Source organism: Phoxinus phoxinus, assembly GCF_949152265.1.
Source record: "Phoxinus phoxinus genome assembly, chromosome: 5".
Lineage (NCBI taxonomy): Eukaryota > Metazoa > Chordata > Actinopteri > Cypriniformes > Leuciscidae > Phoxinus > Phoxinus phoxinus.
The window spans coordinates 11988774-11998410 of NC_136880.1; positions in this window are offsets into that span (position 1 = coordinate 11988774).

Sequence of the window (9637 nt, forward strand, 5' to 3'; positions counted from 1 at the left end):
CTCATCGTCTTAATCATACTCTAGATTTAATTATATCATATGGAACCGATCCAACCGATATAGATATTATACCGCAAAGTGATGATATCACTGATCATTACATGGTAACTTGCATACTACGTACGGCTGAAATGTGTCATGTTGCGCCACGTTATCGACCAGGCAGAACAATCCTTCCAACTACTATAGATAGATTCTTGAATAGCTTACCTGATCTATCTCAGCTCCTCAGTGAACCCAAACAAACAGATGAGCTAGAGGAAATGACTAGCAGTATGAGCACCATTTTCTCTAGTACATTAGAAACTGTTGCACCAATTAGATTAAAAAAGGTTAGAGAGAAAACTAAAGCACCATGGTACAACAGTGCTACGCATGTTATCAAGAGAGAAACTCGTAACTTAGAGCGCAAATGGAAACAAACTAATTTAGAGGTCTTTAGAATCGCGTGGAAAGACAGTATGTCACGTTATAAAAAGGCTCTAAAAGCAGCCAGGTCTGAGCATCTACGCAAACTAATAGAAAATAACCAAAACAATCCAAGGTTTTTATTTAACACCGTGGCTAGATTAACAAATAAACAGACATCACCTGAACAAAATATTCCGTTACATTTTAATAGTAATGATTTCATGAATTTCTTCACTGAGAAAATAGAAAGCATCAGAAACACAATTGTAAATGTACAATCTTTGACAGCGTCTTATGATTCAGCCTCAATTATCGCCCCTCAAGAACAACTACAGCGCTTTACAACTATAGGACAGGAAGAGCTAAATAAACTTATAACTGCATCTAAACCAACAACATGTTTATTAGATCCAATACCCACTAAACTACTGAAAGAAGTGTTACCTGTAGTGGAAGAGCCTCTTCTCAATATTATTAACTCGTCTCTATCTTTAGGACATGTTCCAAAAACATTCAAGCTGGCAGTTATAAAACCTCTTATTAAGAAACCACAATTAGATCCAAATAACCTAGCAAATTACAGACCCATTTCAAATCTTCCATTTATGTCTAAAATACTAGAAAAAGTTGTGTCCGCTCAATTGTGCTCTTTCTTGCAAGAAAACGATATCTATGAAAAGTTTCAGTCAGGATTCAGGCCACATCATAGCACAGAAACTGCGCTGGTTAAAATTACAAATGATTTACTTTTAGCTTCTGACCAAGGCTGTATCTCAATACTAGTTTTACTCGATCTTAGTGCTGCGTTTGACACTATAGATCATAAAATACTCTTAGATCGACTTCAAAATTACACTGGTGTTCAGGGACAGGCATTAAGTTGGTTTAGATCGTACCTATCAGACCGTTACCATTTTGTCCATTTAAATGGGGAAAAATCAAAGATAACGTCAGTAAATTATGGAGTGCCACAGGGATCTGTATTAGGCCCCCTGCTATTCTCAATTTATATGCTGCCACTTGGTAATATTATAAGAAAACATGGAATAAGTTTCCACTGTTATGCTGATGACACTCAATTATATATTTCATCTAGACCAGATGATAACACTAAATTATCTAAAATGACAGAGTGTGTTAAAGATATAAAATATTGGATGACGTGTAATTTTCTTCTATTAAATTCAGATAAAACGGAGGTATTACTGATTGGTCCAAAAAAATGCCCACAAAACCTCTTACAATACAACCTTAATCTAGATGGACGTCCTGTTACTTTATCCTCTACAGTAAAAGACCTGGGTGTTATACTAGACCGCAACTTGTCTTTTGAAAATCATATTTCAAATGTCACAAGAACAGCCTTTTTCCACCTTAGAAACATTGCTAAGCTACGTAATATGCTATCAGTTTCTGATGCAGAAAAGTTAGTTCATGCATTCATGACCTCGAGACTAGATTACTGTAATGCTCTATTAGCTGGTTGTCCTGCATCCTCAGTAAACAAGCTACAGTTAGTCCAAAATGCAGCTGCTAGAGTTCTTACTAGGTCAAGAAAATATGATCATATAACACCAATTTTATCATCTCTACACTGGTTACCTATTAAGTTCCGTATCAATTACAAAGTATTGCTACTGACCTATAAAGCCCTAAATGGTTTAGCTCCTGTATATTTAAGAGATCTTCTATCGCCATATATTCCATCGCGCTCTTTAAGATCGCTAAATTCGAGGCTTCTGGTCGTACCTAGGATATCTAAGTCCACTAAAGGAGGGAGGGCGTTTTCACATCTAGCTCCTAAACTCTGGAATAGCCTTCCTGATACTGTCCGAGGCTCAGACTCAGTCTCCCAGTTTAAAACTAGATTAAAGACGCATCTCTTTAGCCAAGCATTCACATGATGCATCTCATACCTTTTATACTACAGTTAAATCAGATCAAATGCATTCGTATTAAGAACAGCAGCTACGCTAATTATTTCCCATCTGCCTTTTTTTGTTGTTATCTCGGGACGCCTGTCCCGAGATAACTCAAATAGAGTTCGTCAGCTCCAGTTAGTATCCAGCCTCTCATGGAGACTTCAGATGCCCCAACGCCTGTGATGAGACGACTCGACGCCTGTGAAGAGACGACCCAACGCCGGCGATATGTTATGCCCTAAATTTCATGATTAACTAACTGTATTTTTGTATGTATATTTTTGAAATGCATTTTCTGTAAAGCTGCTTTGAAACAATGTGTATTGTGAAAAGCGCTATACAAATAAACTTGAATTGAATTGAATTGAATAAGCAATTATCTCTGTAGTTAAAACATTAAAACACAGCATGCCAAAGGAAAAGTGTTCAAAAGCATTGCATCCACACCAAATATTTATAGGCTATTTATTGAATATATATATATTTTAACTTTTCAGTAAATTTCATGTAGGCTAGTTTAAGTGTTTAACTCCATTAATGAGAATGGCATATTTAATCTAAATGTTTATATCAGAAGTAAAACATAGTTTACATCATTATTTTATTTAAACTGTAATTGTGAACATGCACTGTAGCCTATTTATGATTAGGACTCATAATGAAAATGTACAGTTTATCTGCCGTTAGATATGTGACCGGTCACGGAAAGTAGGGACACATGTCGGTTCTGGGGCATTTTGAGTTATTCACAGATTCTGAAAGTGTAGTCTCCAAGCTTTCCAACGATGTGTAACACATGGAAATCTGATAATATTTGGAGAAGTTGTGGCCATTTGAAGGTAGGCACTCAAAAAAATTAAAAGTGGAGAAATCTGCCTCTAAAGATTGAGCAGTTCTCACCTCTCTGCTGCTGGGAGTGACAATAGGCCTCATTTACATCTCATTTAGATAAGCCATACCCCCTGTAAAGCACATGGGGGAGCAAAAAGGTCAGGAAAATGTGCCATCAAAGAAAAAAAAAAAGTTTGCAAACAGGTAATATATAAATAAATGTCTCTTAGCATCCACCGATAAAACTGTATAGGCAACTCTTTTGATATCAGACAGAGAGGCTAGAGCGCTGCATAATAAGTAGCCACGCTGTAGGGCTGGGCGATATGGACCAAAAGTCTTATCCCGATATATTTAGGCTGAATAATCGATATATGATATATATATACCGATATTTTTTACTCAAAGTGAGAGCAAATGTACAATGAAAGTCAAAGCCAAATATGGACTTCACTGTATAAATTATACATTGATTCTTATTAAAGTTACTATTAAAGTTCTCAGTCAAGAGCAGTGTGTGATGTTGTTTTATTAACATTAAATGGATAGTTCTCCCCAAATGTTTAATTGTCATCATTTACTCTCTCAAGTTGTTTTAAACCTGAATAAGTTTCTTTCTTCTGTTGAAGTTATTTGGAAGAATGTGGGTAACCAAACAGTTGATGTTCCCCAGTGACTTCTATATGTATTTCCTATGGTAGTCAATGGGGACCAGCAACTGTCTGGTTACCCACATTCTTCCAAATATCTTCTTTTGTGTTCAGCACAATAAATAAATAAATACAGGTTTGGAACAACATTAGAGTGAGTAAAGAATGACAAAATGTTTATTTTTGGGTGAACAATCCCTTTAAGGACAAGCGGCAGCGTGATACTATTAGGGCTACTGTCTCTTTAAGACCTGAAAGCAACGCGTCTAATATGTACAATATGACACGCAGATTTCTCTCAATTTTCTCGGTTTGCTTTCAGTTTAGACATAACCAACTTTCTTTATGTTATACCTTGAGTGTATTTGACAGTATTAGCTCAAAAAGACTCGAAAGATAACTTAGTCCAGTATCCAGGCGCTGTTAGACAGGCTTTTAGTGCACGCGCGCGTCGGCTGTTTGTGCTCAGAAAAGCGCATTAGAACAGCGCTTCAGCAGCGAATGACATGTTTAACCGGCAAGGCTTTAAAGCACATGCAAATAATGAACTTTTGAGAACTGCAGTGTCCTGACTCCTGTTCCTCTGCGTAAACATTTAATGTGAGTATTTGTCGCGTTGTACACTGGGCTGTTGAGACGCAGACTGCTACAAAAGCACGCAGCAGCTTGCTTGCAGCAAGAATCACAGCGCAACTTTGAACTATATCGATGCGATATGGTCTAATTCCATATCCCATTTAAAAAATATATCAATATATCGCCCAGTCCTACCACGCTGTTCCCTTGGAGGGCGGGGGCAATAACAAAAGAAACAAAAGCCGGCTTATCCAGTATGGAAATACACACAGACAATGACACGCCCCTACTGCGAGCTAGAATCTCACAAAACAAGCCGATTTCAACCTAAAAATGTACGATTTTAAATATACCAATATTGATATCTAAAACATGGAGAGGCTTCTTCGTGATCTCAACTAACAGATTCTGCAAAAAAGCGAAAATCACCAGTTTTGAAAAAAACCGCTTCTTTCTCATTTTGCTCGTAAGTTGTGCTGCCGACTTGTGTCCCTGGTTTCCGTGGCGGGTCACATATGCGTCAGTTTCACTAAACGGCCCAACGCGCTCGCTGGCGCGGACATTTAAGGTGTGTGGATATTTGTGTTATGTGGATAGCAGAAGAACCCAAGCGCAGACAGTATGCAAACACACAAGGTTTATTTATAACAGAAAACAGGGGAAAACAAAACCCACGAGGGGGCAAAACAGGACTGGAGGGCAAAAGCAAAGACAAACTACACTAAGACTTGACTGATAACTAGACTAACAAACAGCAACACAAACTCACAATTCTCATTAAACAGGATACAGACAAAGTACTCACAAGACTATCACAGAGATGAACACGCAATGATTGACAATGAACCGGCACAGGACAGCAAACACATGGGGATTAAAAAGGGAGAAACTAATGAGGGGAACAGGTGACACTGACTAGGTAATAATGACAAGACGAGGATAACAAGGGGGCGGGGTTACGTAACGAGACAACGCAAGCACACAGCCCAAAACACAAGGCCATGTGCTTGCACACAAAACATGATTCTGTCATGATCCTGCCTTACGACCAGGGAAAATCAAGGACACTAAGGCAGAATCATGACAATTTGCTTCAAGTGATAGGCTTGGTGAGTGAAATTATATTTGTATTATCTTTCTGTATTATCTTTCTGTATATGTATAATTTTATTTCGATTTTCTGTCTAAAAGTGACCAAAAAGACATTTAACTCCAGCTCACCATCAATGTGCCAAACTGCTCCGTCTCCAAAACGTCCGTAGGCTACGCATGGGTCAGAGTTTGCGTGCAGGTGCGCACATTTTCCCGTCAAGTTTGTTTTTATAAATAACAACTTTATGTGTCGGAAGTGGCGTACGCCTCTTTCAGGGCCTGTTTTGTGCGTACGCAATGGTTATAAATGAGGCCCCAGGTCTTTTGGATGCTGCCGCAGAGAGAATTAGAGAGTTGGAGGCTGAACTGCGAGCTTTGTCTGTCTCCCACATTCAAATAAAACGTATTCTCTCGGATGACGACTTCCGATTTTACACACGCTTTCCATCAGAGAATGTTTTCAGGATTTTTCTGGGACTAGCATTCCTCTCACACTGACAGGCACATTGAACCAAATATGGGCAAACTGCTGTTTAATGGCTAATTATCGAGGCCCACTTGATGTAAATGATGATGTTGTTGTTTAAAACGCTTATACAGAAAAGAAATATGATTTAAGTTGCCATCAAAAAAAATGTCTGTCATTTCATAACTTTAATAAGTTTAGAGTTTAATTTGTACAAAAATATTGAACTGTGAAAACTTGCATTTAATGTTGCAAATTTTTTTTAGTAAATGAGCTTGAAAGTTGCAAACTTAAAAATTGGAATTAAATTGTTTTATTGCACCACTTTTATACATATATGTACAAGTATTGTCTGCATTGTGACAATTAAAAAGTTAAGTTACTATTTCTCATTTATTCATTAACAATTTACAGTGAACTTAGTTATGAATAGGCACTATTAAAAACTTAAGACAAAAAGATGCTCAACCAAAATTGACATTTTAAGAATCTTTAAGAGTAGTTATACCCAAAAATGAAATGTATGCCATAATTTGTGGCATACATATCATCACCACCAGTATTAGTTTAACAACGCCTAGAGATAAAATATACATTCATGTATATATTAATGAGGTGGTTGAGTATGATTTCACTTTTCTAACTTTAGTTAGTGTGTAATGTTGCTGTTTGAGCATAAACAACATCTGCAAAGTTACAACGCTCAAAGTTCAAAGCAAAGGAAGATATTTGCTTTTAAAGAAAAGGACTACAACAAACGACTGGTATGGACTACACGACATTCCTCCCGGGTTAGTGACATCACCAACCCTAAAATGTACATAAGCCCCGCCCCCGGGAACACGCAGTCCATGTTGAGAAGAGGAAGAGTTGCTGTAGTCGAGCACATTTGTGAGTCAGCTCAAACTTTAGCATCCGTCTTTTCACATGCAATAGAAAGTCACTCTGTGTGCATCTCACAACAGTTCCTATACGAGCGATTTATAGATTACCACAGAATATGCTAATTGAAGATAGTTAACTCCACATCAGCAACATAAATTCATCAACTAACCATTCAGAGACGTCCTGTTGCTTATATGTTGTCACTTCAGTCTCTCCATCTTTGTCTGACTCCATCTTAACATTAAAGGCAGAACAGTTTCTGTCATTTTAGTGTGTCTGCGTGAGGTAATCGCAGCTGCTAACACACACTAGCTCTTGAAACCCCGCCCTCTGCAGCAGCTCACTTGCATTTAAAGGGCCAGGCACAAAACGGTGCGTTTTTAACTTTAACATGCTATATAAAAATATCTGTGGGGTATTTTGTGCTAAAACTTCACACACACACTCTGGGGACATCCACGATTTATTTTACATCTTGTGACAAAGATTTTTTTTCACTTTGTTCCTCATCAATTAAACTCTCATCTCTCCAGATGCGCTGAATGGTTATATCTGTTTTGGTATTTGTTATAAAAAATCACACCAACTCAGTCCTGTTACTGCAAGCTGTCCCTGAACTTGCCAGTATTATTTGAATTAGTATTTGATTAGTATTTAAGTATACAAATTTAAATCTTCCTTTAAATTTGTACCCCTCCAGAGGAAGCGTAGGGAAAGGAGGGGCTTCTGCATGTTTGACAGCATCCCTTGATGACTCAGCAGGGCACTGATAGGACAGCAAAGAACCTTTGGGTACCAGGCCAAACTTAGACTCCACCAGATTCATCTCTGACAAGCCGTGCAGAACCTTGCAGATCAGTGGTTGAGGCCTGACACTTATTAAAGACTCCATAGAAGAGAGCACGAAATCATTGGGAATAGGAACTAAAAACAAAGCAAAAGAAAAGAAAATAGAAATAATACTTTTAAAAGCCCTTTAATTTGTACATCTTTTTGCTAGACACAAAATAATGTAAATGTTTAGGCCCTGTGTAGGCCCTGTAAAGAGTGGACTTAATACCACTTATGCTAGAGGTTTTTGGCTTCCTCACGAGTAATCGATCCACTGCTTCAGGATGGATTCCCTGTTAAAAAATAAAAATTATTTAATTACTGAGAGCATGTTTATAAACTTTAAAAGCTTAATTTTTCTAAATAAATGATTTTATGTTTAAAGGTTGCAGCAGTGGACAACTATCAGAAAGTCAAAACTTGTTTTTTCATGTCCTTGGAGCAATGAAAACACATAGGACAAAAATACTGTCTGAGGTTGTCATAATTCATGCATAAAATAGTTAATAGCTGTTTACTATACCCGAGTCCTGGGCCAAGTCTGTAGAGTGCTTGTGCTGGGTATAGTGGCTGGTACCGTCTGGTCAGATGCTATTGCACAAAAACAGCATTATAATCACAACACCGTATCACAGCAAAATAAAAATATTTTTTTCTTGAAAGTTGTATCGGTTTGCGTATTTGTAAGTTTTATACGTTACGGATTTAATCAAAGACAATATTAGCTATTTCGAGAGAATAAACAAATGTTAAAATTAAACTTACCTTCATAATTGAAGATGTAGTTTTCATAGAAGAATTGATATCCTTTCTCAAATTTGGATACTTTCGTTTGTGAATGATTTTCCACAATCGTGTAAACGTTGGTGATTTGGGGAAGATCCCGCAAAGATATTGAAAACCTTCGCGCCTCCATTGCTCCAACAAACCGGAAGTCGGTTCACGCTACTATTAACCATCAGAAGTGACGACACGCGCACTGTGATAAAGGCCTATGAACCGTTGTGCCGTGCTGCTTATATTTATCACGCAGTAAAAATAAAAACGTAAACGTAGCCCATGCCTGTAATGTATATCGGAAATGTGTTTAAAAATCATATCACCGTTATTGAAAAAAAATTATATCGCAATATATATTGAATTATTGTCCAGCCCAGTCCAGTTATTGTCCAGCCCACTACCCCCTTAAAGAAGAAGAACCACTACCCCCTTAAACATTCTGACTAAACCACTCAATTCATATGTTTGGAAGGATAATTAATCACATAATTTGCATTTATGGGTGAACTATCCATTGTTGTGGCAAAAATTCTCATTAAACAAACATCACTACATAAGAGACACTCAGAGTCAAATTTATATTTATTCTTGCAAGAATAGGTTCAGTCTAATACACAGAAGTTGCCCCGTGCAGAAGAGTGACACACTCAAACACAGACCAGGCATATCTCTTATAGTGTCTTTTCCAAGGCCTTCTCCCCCCAGAAAATGTCCATAGACAAAGGACCTATATCTAGTTTAGATTTATCACAAGTTGACCCACTAAGCCATCCTACACTAGATGACCTCAGGGTTAAGAGGTTCTTGCCCGTCTGTTTTCTAGAGTGTCTCCCCCTTCTGTCTCCTCAGGTACATAAACACTTTAAAGGTAAAGGGTATGATTTTTAGCGGCATCTAGTGGTGAGTTTTGCGAATTGCAAACAAAAAGTCACTTGCGGCCTAGTCTCGCGTAGCCAGACCTTCAGACTGACGGCTGAAGGTCTGGAATTCATAGCAGCTTTCTTTGGCCAAGGCCCGCCCATAAGGCCGTTTGACCGACATGTCAAACAACCAATTACAGTTCGTTTCGTTCAGCGTCACGTTTCGGGGCGTGGAAATGTCCCCACAACAACAGACCGGCGTGCAACAAGTCAGTCAGCATAAAAAATCAAAGAAGGAGAAGAAAACAAGCAGTAACAAGCAGTAAGTCATTG